Here is a 14,143-nt window from a genome sequence, read left to right as displayed (position 1 = left end):
ATGCACACTATTCCATCTTTGGAACAGGATACAATGCACTTAACATTATGTTACTATTGGACACTTAGGTTGTTTCCATTTTGTGGCCATCTTAAATAACTCAGAAGAAGTAGCTTTGTGCATAAAATTATCTTGTTGACATCCTTCCTGCCCCATAGTCAAGTACTTGTTATGGTTACTTTTTGGCTGGATTCCCAAGGAGGCCATTCTGAGTCAAAGAGGATAACAAGGCTTTGGGTGTTCCCTTTAAAGGCCAAGGTTGTTTTTTTGTTTTGTTTTAAATTGTGGTCAGAAAGCATGCATTCTTATCAATGGAGAAGAGATTGAGGTTGTCAAGGACTTCATTCTTCTTGGATCGACTATCAACACTCGTGGAAGCAGCAGTCAAGAGATCAGATGACGTATTGCATTGGGCAAATCTGCTGCACAGGAACTTTTTAAAGTATTAAAGAGCAGAGATGTTAGCTTGAGGACTAAGGTGCACCTGACCCAAGCCATGGTATTTTCAATAACCTCATATGGATGCGAAAGCTGGACAGTAAATAAGGAAGATCGTAGAAGAATTAATGCCTTTGAGTTGTGGTGTTGGATGAGAATACTGAAAGTGCCATGGACTGCCAAAAGAACCAATAGATCTGTTTTGGAAGAAGTGCAACCAGAGTGCTCCTTGGAGGCCAAGATGGCTAGGGCTTCATCTCTCATACTTTGGACACATTGTCCGGAGAGAACAGTCGCTGGAGAAGGATGTCATGCTGGGTAAGGTGGAGGGTCAGAGAAAAAGAGGAAGACCCCCAATGAGATGGATCAGCCAGGTGACATCATTGATGGCGTCAAGTGTGGCAGCGGTAGTGAGGTTGGCCCAGGATCGGACATTGTTTCGTTCTGCTGTGCATGGGGTCACTATGAGTCGGTCCCCACTCGATGGCATCTGACAACAAAGCATGAGGTAAATATAATTGTGGTTAAAGAAACAAAACATCTGCCGTGTCAACATTAGTCACATGTATAATCTGGTGACATGTTTTTCGGCCTTCAGTATGCATGTACACATGTAAGAACCCCAAGTCGGGTAAGAATGGGAATTAGCAGTGAGTAGAGGATAGCTTCTGATGGCTTCTTCAAGGACAATCAAGGGCTGACCTATTTTTTTTTTTTTTTAAGTTTTTATTGTGAATTGAGTGAAAGTTTACACGGCAGATCATCAGTTTTGCATTCAGCAAATCATACACCTTGTTTCATTACAATAATTACAATCCCCTTCATGTACCATCAGTTAACAGTATTTCTTTCTATTCACTTTAGCTCTTTTTGTTTTTTTTTAAACACTCAGGAATATATAATACTTTACATCACCAAAGGGCACATTCTGCAAGTCTGCTTCCTGGCCACCATCTCTTAGTCCCTCACTTCCCATGAATCTAGAGTCCTCATCTGCTCCCTCTCTCCATGTCTCCATCTCTGCCTCCATCTCTGGTGTTGCTGCTTCTCTGGGTAAACTTTTGCATTCTGCTTGTGTTCTGTCTTGATGGTCCTTGGTTCCTCTGTTTCTGGAGTATAAGATGAACCGCTCTCCAGTTTTTGCTATAAAACATCTAGCGTTGCAATTGTGACAGTTGCAATTAGTCATGATAACAATTATTCACTGTTGAATCATAAGAATCGAATCCCCATCCTTTTTACCAGACCCATCTAGACAAGATGAAAACTATTCAGTGGGGACTCTTTCTTCCCCCACACACTCTTAAACTAAACTCCCTCTTGAAAACTTGTAAGCCAGTCACTTTGTGCCTTTATTGCCCTCTCATTTTAAGTAGCCCGTGTCTAAGTTGCTCGTCCCTATCTACCCTGTGTATAGAGGAGATAGCATTGAAACTTGATGTGAAGATTCCTTCCCTCTCTGTTGGTATTTAGAGTTAGTACCTCCATGAGTATAGGTCAAGTTCATCAAATTGTAGCAATTTACCCTAGTTTCCTTTATCAAAAAAAAAAAATTTTTTTTTTAATCTTCCTCTAGTTGAGTTCTGATTATCAAAACATTAAGGCTAGGTCTATTGGGTACTATTTGCAAGTTTGGGTGTTCTTGTGTGTCTCCCCTCACTTCATATCAGGGGGATGCTTCACTCTCAGCTCTAGCCCTCTATGGCTATGTCCTTGTCCATGGGCTCAGGTGTCCCCAGGTCTCACCACACTTTAGATCAACCAGTCCTTCCTCTTCTCTCTCTCATCTCCAGCTGACATCATTGTTTAAATAACAGCTTTATTAAGAGAAAACTCACATATAACAAAATGCACCCCTTCCAAGTGTATAATTCTGTGGTTTTTTTAATATCCACAGAGTTGCACAATCATCACCACAATCAATTTTAAAACAATTTTAACATCCCAAGAAGAAACCCTGTCCGGAGCAAAGAAAGTGAAGAAAATTGAAGATGCATGTAAACAATTAGTCCAAAGAACTAACGGACCACACAAACCTCAGCCTCCATGATCAAGAGGCCAGAAAAAACCTAGATGAAATCCTGTTACCTGAGCTGACCACTCTGAAAGGGATCACAATAGGAGGTTCTGAATAGACTGAGAGAAAAATACGGAAGAAGACTCAAAATCATAAAAAAGAAAAGAAAAAACAACAGACTTACTGGTCTGATAGAGACTGAGACTAAGGCCCTTAGTCAACCTTCAAGCCAGGAAATCAAAGTCACCCTTCCCTGTGGCTCAACTTGCAACCAATGAGGCAAGCCCACAAGGTAAACAATAACCAATGAGACAAGCCCATAAGGTAAACAATAACCAATGAGGCAAGCCCATAAGGTAAACAATCACACCAGGAGGCATGCAGTCCTGATGACAGTCCACCACAGGCACTCCAAAGGGTAGCATTTGATCAGGGATGAATCTCAGAAGGCAAGAAGGGAAATGGAAACACAGGGAAGAAAGAGGGAAGAAGGCCCTTCCATTAGGCGGCTGCCGTCAATGTCACAAGACAAAATGTGTCTGAACTGTTGAATGGAAAGCCATTTGCTCTGTAAACGTTCATCCAAATCCCAGTAAAATGCTAAAGAAAGAGGAAGAACTGTTCCTACTAGCACTCAATCTCCAGTCCCTCCTCTCAGATGCACGTTCTCCCTCAGTGGATTTCCACTATGTGGAAATGTCGTATAAACAGAATCATACAAAGTAAACCTTTTGTGACTTACTTCAACTTAGCAAAATGTTTTCAAATGCATCCATGCTTGTAGCATGTATCAGTGAATATCATCCCTTTCTATAGCTGAAAAATACTCCCGTGCATGGACAGACCACTTTTATTTAACTCTTCAAACACTGGTGGGCATTTTAGGTTGTTTCTAGTTTCTCAGTATCATGAATAACACTGCTATCAACATTTGTGTCTAAGTTTTTACATGGGCATATGGTTTCATTTCTCTTGGGTATATACCAAACAAAGGATCCATCATGGCACAGAGGTTAGGCATTTGGCTGCTAACCAAAAGGTCAGCAGTTCAAATCCACTGGCCACTTTCCTGGAGAAAGATGCTTCAGTAAAAATTTACAGCCATGGAAACACTATGGGACAGTTCTACTCTGTCCTCTAGGTTTGCTGTGAGTCAGAATGGACTGGGTGTCAGTGGGTTTGTTTGGGGTTGTTATATGCCTAGGAGTGGCACCGCTGGGTCGTATGGTCCTGGTGTGGTGCTGTAGGATAAGCACTGGACCGAAAGGTCATCTGCACTGCAAGATCGGTAGTCAAACTCACCATTCACTCCTCCGAAACCCTTTACAGGGTCACTAAGAGTTGGAACCAACAGGACAGCACTTAACATGGTGACTTTGTTTAACCCTTTGAGGAACTGCCAGTCTTCCAAAGCGGCTGCACCATTTTACAATCCCATTAGCAATGTATGAAAGTCTCATTTTTTTCTAGCCCCTCCTTTACACTTGTTATCTGCTGTCTTAATTTTAATCTTCATTGTTGTGGGTGTGAAGTAGTAACTCCCAGATGTTTTTAATTTGCATTTCCTAATGATGTTGATCATTCTTTCATGTACTTATTTTCATTTATATATCTTCTTTAGGGGATTTCTATTTAAATTCTTTGGCAGTTTTCATTGGAGTATTTGTCTTTGCATTGTTGGGTTGTAAGAGTTCTTTATCTATTCTGGTTACAAGTCCCTTATCAGATTACGTAATCTATAAAGTCTGTGGGCAATCTCATTCATCTTTCTTAATGGTTCCCATTGAATCACAAGTGTTTTGAATTTTAATGCGTCTAATTTGTTTTTTTCTCTTATTACTTGTACTCTTGGTTTCCTATCGAAGAAACCATTGCTGAATCCAGGTCACAGAGATTTATTCTCATGCTTTCTATGTTCCTGCACTCCTTAGAAGATGTCTACTTTATCCCGGGAAGTTTCTCTGCCTACCCCAGCAAGACCCTGGTTCAGCAACCGGAAAACCAAGATGAAAGTCAGTCAGTGGTGGTTCCCACTGCTCTTTGTGCACTGGAGATGTAGGGCTCTTCCCCCATCATAGTTGTCATCCTCATTGGGTCCTGGTGAAGATGCAAGTACATCCAGCATACCTGTGCTCATTTCACAGGCATATGTCCTGGAGGGATTTATCAGCCCGTGGCCTATTTATATCCCTTCAGTTGTGTTCCATAATGACTGGGCTTGATGATCCTGGAGATCCCACCTCACTGTGGGAGGCAGGAGAGCTGGTGGGCGGCAAGTGGAATGCATGGGCTGCCTGGAAGTCACCTTGAAATGATTTTGTCTTCATTCTGCTACATGGTTTTGGGAAACCAGAGACCTTAGCCCAGTTCACAGTTCTCTATCCTGCCACTGGAATTCATGTGGGAGGGACAATGAGATCCACATTGTTTATGGGCCTTCTCCTGTCTATGATGTCCTTACAGGCAGGCTCTGAGATTTGTTTTTATAACAATAGCACAACAGCTATCATGGTCTAATCATTTATAATGTGCCAGATTCTATGCTTACGCTTGTCCCATGGTGGGTCTCACATACCACACTTCTACACACATAATGTGTGCATGATACAGTTTTTGTTTTTTGCAAACCATGCAAACCCTTGGTGTGTTGTTTTCTGTGTGCCATGAGCGTTATATGTGTGTAAGCATGACTTACATGGTCATGTTATATTTGAAAAAGACTATCATCCTCACAGGAGGTAATAGGATCATTACCATTTTATGGATGAGGAAATTGAGTCTGAGAAAAGTTAAGTAACTTGCCCAAGATCACACAGAGGGTGACTGAAACTTCAAAGTCCCACTCTGTAACCACGAGCTTTATTGCCTTGTGGATGATGCTTAGTACAGCACAAGGGACAAAGTGTGGGTTTAAGAAAAGGACAGCAGGGCAGGTGAAAAGCATGGCTCCATCTCACTGCCTGGGTGTTGGTCCTCTTTGTGTCTCAGTTTCAGCATCAGCCAAACGGGGTGATGACAGAACCCACCTCAAAGGGCTGCCATGAGGGTGAACTGTGTTAGTCACTACCCAACCCGCGTTAGTTTCTCATGCCACCCAGACTGAAGGAGGGTCTTGTCTCTGTGGGAGGGATTTTACTCTGGGCAGTGACACTGGAGGTGCTAGTTTCCAGGAACCCAGAGTGGCCCCATCCACCATGGTCAGCAACGACATCACAGAGGACACAAACCAATCACTGGCACATCCAAAATCATCATTACTCAGCAAGTCCCGACAAGCAGGACGCGGCCAGAGACACTTATGGGCCAAGAGGAGGAAGGGGGTGGTTCTGGAGTTTCACTGCTTCTGTTCAAATTCTGGTTCCTCCACTTTAGTGAGGCATCTCGGGAAGGTTACGGCCGCTGAGTCTTCCAGGTTGATCAGAGAACCACAATAATGTCTCCTAGGATTCTGTAGATCCAAGGTGCTGGCCAGACCCAGGCACAGAATAAATGACCAGAGGAAGAGATATGTTTTATTGGTTGCTGATCCTTGTCTAGAATTGTACTGTATTCATTTCCTATTGATGTTGTAACAAATTACCCCCAAACATAAACAAGAATCTAGAGATTGATTATCTAGAGGTCAGAAAACTGAAAACAGGTCCTTATGGGGCTAGAATGAAGATGCTGGCTGGGTTGGTTCTTTCCGGAGGCTCTAGGAGTGAATCGTTGGGTGCTTTATCCAGCTTCCTCATTCTCAGTCTTGTGCCCTCACATCACGTCATCTTTTCTGCCCTGCTTCTTTGGTCACATGGCCTCCTTCCCTTCTGTGCAGACACATCTCATGTTAGTGTGCTTCAGTGCACTTGGCAGACACCGTGTTATTACACATGGAAGGCCAGTGCAGCCCTGCATCAAGCACATCTACCAGGGCCATTGTCCCATCAGTAGGTGCTCACTGCGTGTCTGTGTGTGACATTCAGATCACTCTAACAACATTCCAAACTTTTTCATCACGATATTGCATACTTCGTAGACTAAACTTTCATATGCATTGGGAAACCAAGACTTTGGTGACTCTCTTTACTGGGCTAATTGCTTTATGGTAGGAATCTGTACTATCCCAGAGGTCTGCCTATAGTCATAGTTCCCACAGCCTCCCCCCGGCATGGTGGTAGTGGTTGTGTGTCGTGGAGTCAGTTCCGACTCATAGCAACCCTGTACAGGGTTTCCAAGGCTATAAATCTTGAAGGGAGCAGAAAGCCTCATCTGTCTCCCGCAGAACAGCTGGTAGTTTCGAACTGCTGACCTTGTGGTTCACAGCCCGATTCGTAACCACTATGCTACCAGAGCTCCTCCCCCTGACACAGACCATGTGATTTCATTTATGGCCCAGCCAGCTCATCCATGTCATTCTCTGATCTGGAACAACCACAGCATCTTACATGGAACCACCTCCTTCAGGTCTTACTTAAATCTCACCTTCAATGAGCTCTTCCCTGACCCTAATTCAACACTGAAGAAGCTCACTTCCCCCATCACGCACTCTCCAGACCCCGTCTTCCCCTCAGCCCTTTCTGCCTCCTAACTGGCTGTGTAATTTAAGGGTCTAGAGCTGGGCCTGGCACATAGTAGGAGCTCAGTACACATGAGGTGAATGACGTCACTGGGTCTCCCTCAGCTGTGAGGTCCTCAGCTGTCGGGACAGTGGAGGCACCACCACATGTGAAGGCCATCAACCCTCCATCCTCCACGCCTCCCTGTTCTTCAGACTCCACCCGCTTCATTAGCATGCTGGCAATCTACAAACCACAGCTCATCTCAAATCTCAGCTCCACCAAGACTTGTGAAAGTCTGCGAGGGAAATGGGTGTTTTGGCTTTCAGTATTGAGGGATACATTTTCTTAAGTGAGTATGCACACAGAGTGGAACTGGTAAACTGTCCCTGGCTGAAGCCACTGACCTTTGCTATGCTGATTTCTATGAGTCCCTTGGCAGGTAACGAGTTTCTGGTTTCTGCAGTTGTGGGATGTGGAAGGGCTCAGGATGTCCATGGGCTTCCTGGAGCTACATGTGAATTTCAGGGTGTATGTGCCTGTGGTCTTAAGGAGAGGAACTCCCTTAGCTCACACAGAGATTCCATTGTTTTCTGCAGATCCTGTACCGCTGTGGCACTTGGTTCAAATGAACAGGTTGTGCACAGGAAGTACTCTGAAAGGTACTTCTTGCCATCCCTGTTCCTCACAACAAGCCTCTGAGCTACTGAGTTTAAAGATGCTAGTTCAAACCTCAAGTTGCCAACTTCAATCTTTGCATTACTCTGAGCATTTCTGGAGACCTCAACTGTTCTCATTGGTAAAACAGAGGTCACTCTGCTTTCTTTGACTTTTGTGGGACCATGAAAGTGCTTCTGGGATACCGTTGGCAATTTACTCAAGGGACAGCAAATATGTGGCTTTTTTGCTAAATAGTAGCAGATTGGCTTATCTCTACCTGTCCCTCCCTCCAGCAGATACTCACTTCCTCCTAGTAAGTGTGACAGCTACCATGAGAAACCAAACCCACTGCAGTGGAATCTAGTCCGACTCAAAACAACCCTGAGCATTTCTGAGCCTGCAAAGCTTTACAGGAGTAGACAGCCTCCCCTGTCTCCAGAGGAGCAGCTGGTGGGTTTGAACCTCCAACTTTGTAGTTAGTAGCCCAATATATAACCTACAGCACCACCAGAGCTCCTTAAAGCTACCAATGAAGTGATGAAAGTGACACATAAAATGATGTGAGAAAGTGGGGAGCGGGGCAGGAAATGAGAGCCACTCCAGGGGAGAGGAGAGGGCACAGACATCCACCTAGTATAGGAGAGAGGTGGGAACAGGAGTCCACCAAACAGAGTGCCTTCAAAGCTGTTTTCACCTTAACACATCGCAGGACACCCCAGAGTGTGTCCGGGCTTGTAGCTCCTGCTGATCTTCAAGTCTGAGTGGTGCTTCAGGAAGGGGTCCCCGAGTAGCCCTGCCCCACGCAATCCCCCCACAGCTGACATCAGCTGTTCACATATGAATCGTGTCTCCTGGACTGGCCTCGAGACTCTGGGAGGGCAGGATCTCTCTCCGCACCAGGGCCCAAGCTGAGATAGGTGTTCAGCTAATGGTTTTGTCAAACACTTGCTGACTCCCTGTTCCAAGTTGGGCTCCATGGGGCACAGGCAGATACGAAGTGGCCCTCACTCTGCAGTCGTGAGCCACTGAGCTGGGGGGAGCCAGCTTCCAGAGTCTGCCTGTCAAGGACCTTCCCCAGACTCCCGACACTCGAGTTACGTTCGGGGCCTGGGACTGAAATAGAACAATTGGAGGAAAGGCATGTAATTAGACACCAAACAAAGTGTCATAAAAGAGGACAAATTTTGTGGAAAGTGACAACCTGTTCCTCTGGAAAGGTATCAGGTGTCAATTAAAGAGCACACCTTGAAGTCACAAACTACAAATTACTGATGTTGAAACCACTGTTTCCCAAGACAGGGGAACGCTGAAAACACAGTCACCTGCTCCAGATGTTATCTGCTTCAGTTTGGAGCTAATGAGGCAACTCAGCTCTGCCCTGTAGGGTCTCAGTGAGTAGGAATTGACTCGGCATAGGGTTTGGCTTGTTTTGAACTCTGTGCCAGCCACTGTGCTAAGCACTGCAGCATAGACCACCTAGTTTATCCTGCACAAAACCGTGCAAAGCAGAGATGACAATTACTCCCAGTGAGCAGGTTTAGGCAGGATTTGGACCTGAAGACAGGACTCCTGAGGTTGATTCCAAGGCACCGTCTAGATGGAGAAGAAGCTGTAGAGGTGACCCTGGACAAACAGGACCCCCTCCCTATCCCCCACCCCCAGCTCACACAGATGAAATTCCCAGCAGGGGTGGAACAGCTATCTGTTGAGGAACTCAAGGTGGGGAGTCAGTGTATAGGGGTGGGATGGAGGGGATGCACAAGACAAGGGTAGGGAGGCAGGAGAACTCAGACACTCCCAGGCTAGACAAAGGGCATTGGACAGAGCCAGGAGGAAATGGGGCCAATGAAAGATTTTAAAGACAGGGTCATACTGTGAAGGAAATGTCAGTTATCTGACACCGGTGCCCCATGAGAGTCCTCTGGGGGTGTTGTGAATACTCCAGCATAGAGATACTAAAGGAAATGGAAGAAGTGAGAAGGTACAACAGCTGAACAGAAATTTTCCAACGTCTGCTCAGGAAGACAAAGTCAAATATTATAACAAAAAAAAACACACAAGACCTAGAGTTAGAAAACCAACAGGGAAGAACAGCATTTCTCAAGCTGAGTGAACCAAAGAAAACTTAAGCCTCGAATTGCGGTACTGAAGGGTTTTATGGGTAAAATATTGAATGATACAGAAGGCATGGAAAGAAGGTGGAAGAAATACACAGAATCATTGTACCAAAAAGAAACGGTCGGTGGTCAACCATTTCAAGAGGTAGCATATGATCAAGAGTCAATGATCCTGAAGGAAGATGTCTAAGGTGCACTGAAGGAATTGGCAAAAAAAAAAAAAAGGCTCCAGGCAGTCCAGGATTGGAGGACCCTGGGACCACCAAGGGAGAAGAGTGGGAGCAGAGTGTGGGACCCTATTCAAGGAAGCAGAGAAGGAGGCAGAGATGATGACGTGGAGAGATGGAGCAGCTGGGAACTCTACATTCATAGAGGGAGAGGGACTCTGTGCGGGTGGCCTGGGGGCAGGCTTGCAGGGTATGTCCTTTGGGTGTTTGAATGATGAGAGGGAATAGAGGCAAATACTGTTGAATGATGATGCATGGAGGGGATTATAATCATTGCAATGAAACGAAATATGCTAGAATGAGCATAAAGCTGATGTTCTCCCATGTAAACCATCACTCGGTTCACAATAAAAACTTTTAAAAAAAGAAAAAAATATATTGAGCAGGTCAAAAATTAATGCGATGAAACAAAATGTGTATGAATTGTTAAATGCAAAACTGATGAACTGTTCTGTAAACTTTTACCCAATTCACAATATTTGTTTGTTTGTTGAAATTTTAACCTCAAACATTTTATTTTTCATTTCTAAGATCTCCATCAGTTTTACATTCAACAAATCACACACCTTGTTTCATTACAATGATTATAATCCCCTCCATGATCCATCAGTTAACAGTATTTCTGTTCATTTTAGCTTTTTTTTTTAAAAAAAACACTCAGGCATATATAATAATTGACACTACCAAAGGGCACATTCTGCAAGTCTGCCTCCTGGCCTTCAGCTCTCAGACCCTCTCTTTCCATGAATTGAGAGTCCTCAGCTGCTCCCTCTCTCCATGTCCCCATCTCTGCCTCCATCTCTGGTGTTGCTGCTTCTCTGGTTAAGGTCTCACATTCTGCTCGTGTTCTTCTCCCTTGATGGTCCTAAGGTCCTTTGTTTCTGGACTGTAAGATTAACTACTACCCTATTTTTGTTACAAAACTTCTACCTTTACAATTGTGAAAGTCGCAATTAGTCATGATAACAATTACTCACTATTGAATCATAAGAATCTTATCCCCATCTATTTTTACCAGACCCATCTAGACAAGATGAAAACTATTCAGTGGGGACTCTATCTTCCCCCACACATTCTTAAACTAAATTCCCTCTTGAAAGCTTGTAAACCAGTCACTTTGTGCCTTTATCACCCTTTCATTTTAGGTAGCCAGTGTCTAAGTTGCCCATCCCTATCTACCCTGTGTATGGAGGGGATACCATTGCTACTTGATGTGAAGACTCCTTCCCTCTCTTTTGGTATTTAGAGCTACTACCTCCATGAATATAGGTCAACTTCATTAAATTGTAGCAATTTACCTTCATTTCCTTTATCAAAAAAAATTTGTTTATCTTCTTCTAGTCAAATTCTGATCATCAATCCATTGAGGCTAGGTCAAATGGGCACTATCTGCAAGTTTGGGTGTTCTTGTGCATCTCCTCTCACTTCCTATCAACTGGATGCTTCCCTCTCAGCTCTAGCCCTCTGTGGCTATGTCCTTGTCCATGGGCCACGTGTCCTCAGGTCTCACCACACTTTGGATCCACCAGCCCTTCCTCTTCTCTCTCTCATCTCTAGATCATCGGGAGTCCATGGAGCATGGCTGAACTCAGCCCATTTCTTCATTGCTGTCTTCCTCCCCTTCCACTCACCAGTAGACCAACGTGGTCATCCACAATGAAATGTATTAAAAATCAATGCCTAACAAAGAAATAAAAAGAAAGAAATGCCCCACTCCAAAAAAGAAAAAGGCACCGGAAATAGATGGAATATAAATGGAAATCTTCCAACAAACTAATGTGCCCTTTAATTGTTTAAATGATTATATATTCCTGAATGTTTTTATGTACATCCAAAAACAAAAACAAAAAAACCCAGAGGGAATAGAAGCAAATACTGTTGAATAATGATACACGGAAGGGATTATAATCATTGCAGTGAAACAAAATATGATAGGATGAGTATAAAACTGGTGTTCTCCCATGTAAACTATCATTCAATTCACAATAGAAACTTAAAAAAGAAAGAAAGAAAGAACGCAGCACTGGAGGCACTCACTCATCTATGCCAAGGAATTTAGAAGACAACTAACTACCTGCCCAACTGACTGGAAGAGACCTGTATTTGTCCTCATTCAATAGAGAGGTGACCCAACAGAATGTAGAAATCATCAGACATATCATTGATATCCCATGCGAGTAAAGTTTTTACTAAAAGTAATACAAAATGGGCTGCAACCATATATTGACAGAGAACTTCCAGATGTTCAAGCTAAATTCAGAAGAGGCCATGGAACGAGGGATATCACTGCTGATGTCAGATGGATCTTGGCTACAAGTAGAGAATGCCATAAAGATGTTTACCTGTGCTTTATCGACTATGCAATGGCTTTCGATTGTGTGGATCATGACAAGCTATGGACAACATTGTTTAGAATGAGTATTCCAGAACACTTAAGTGTGCTCATGAGGGATTTGTACATGGACCAATAGGTAGTTGTGTGAAGAGAACAAGGGAGCACTGACTGGTTTAAAATTAGGAAAGGTGTGCACCAGGTTTGTATTCTTTCACCATACGTATTCAATCTGTTTGCTGAGCAAATAATCCAAGAAGCTGGGTTATATGTAGAAAAACGTGGCATCGTGGCATCGTAGCATCTGCGATACGCAGATGATACAACTTTGCTTGCTGAAAGTGAAGAGGACTTAAAATACTTACTGATGAAGATCAAAGATCACAGTCTTTGGTATGGATTGCATCTCAATGTGAAGAAAACAAAAATCCTCACCAGTGGACCAATAAACAACATAAAGATAAATGGAGAAAAGACTGAAGTTGTCAATGACTTCATTTTGCTTGGATTAACCATCAACACATGAAAGCAGCAGTCAATAAATCAACTGACATATTGCATTATGCCAATCTGCTGCACAAGAAATCTTTAAAATGTTGAAGAGCAAAGATGTGAGTTTGAGGACTAAGGTGCGCCTGACCCAAGCCATGACATTTTCAATAACCTCACATGCATGTGAAAGTTGGTCAGTGAATAAGGAAGACTGTAAAAGAATTGATGCTTTTGAGTTATGGTGTTGGAGGAGAATATTTAAAGTGCCATGGGCTGCCAAAAGAACCAAGAGATCTGTGTTGGAAGAAGTGCAGTGTGGCTGGAGCGCTCCATGGAGGCCAAGATGGGCAGACTTGGTTTCTCATACTTTGGACATATTGTCAGGAGGGACCAGTCACTGGAAAAAGATACTATGTTTGGTAAAGTGGAGGGTAGTAGAAAAAGAGGAAGACCCCCAATGAGATGGACTGGCACAGTGGCAGCAGCAATGGATTCATTCATAGCAACGATTGGGAGGTTAGTCCAGGACTGGGCAGTGTTTCATCCGGTTGCTGAGTCGGTATTGACTTGATGGCACCTAACAACCGCAACAACAGATAGTATCCAAGTACAAGTCTCACCCTCCATATTAGCCTGTAAGCTCTTTAAACACTCATTCTGGCTGCTTCTAGTCTCCAAGTGCCCGGTACTTGGAGAACCTGTAAGAGCCGGAACTTGGCAGGACTGCTTTGTTTTTCTGGGTATCACAAGTTTCCCTTTGACAGGGTTCCAGTCTTACCATTTTTCTACTATTCGTTTTAGACGAAAGCATCTTTAATTTGCCTTCACTGACAAGTTATTGCCTTACATAGTTCCCAGCTTTTGTAGGTTTCACTGTATAGGGTACCTTACCAGCATTGAGTTGGTTCTGATTCAGCAACACTGTAGGACAAACTAGAACTGTTCCAGAGGGCGTCCAAGGCTGTGACTGTTCTCTGAAGCAGACTGCCTCATCTTTCTCTGTTGGAGTGGCTACTGTTTTAAAACCACTGACATGTTGGTTAGGAGCCAAGCACATAACCCTCTGCATCACCAGGGACCCTTCTATATTTGGTAAATGCTTAAAATTTTTGTTGACTAAAAGCTTGGATGAATATGTCTTTAAAGAATTGAATTTTGAGCTGGATTTAAGAAAATGCATGAGGTTATTCACAGACCTAAACATTGAAGGAGAAACAAAAAAGGTTCCAAAAGAGTGTATCATCTTGATTGCAAAGATTTCTTAAAATAGAACATGAAAAGCACTCATCATAAATGAAAAGACTGATAGATTAAATGTCATCAAA

Source organism: Chrysochloris asiatica, unplaced genomic scaffold (assembly GCF_000296735.1).
Source record: "Chrysochloris asiatica unplaced genomic scaffold, ChrAsi1.0 scaffold00037, whole genome shotgun sequence".
Lineage (NCBI taxonomy): Eukaryota > Metazoa > Chordata > Mammalia > Afrosoricida > Chrysochloridae > Chrysochloris > Chrysochloris asiatica.
The sequence above is the reverse complement of the archived record's forward strand: the minus strand, read 5'-3'. Positions refer to the sequence as shown.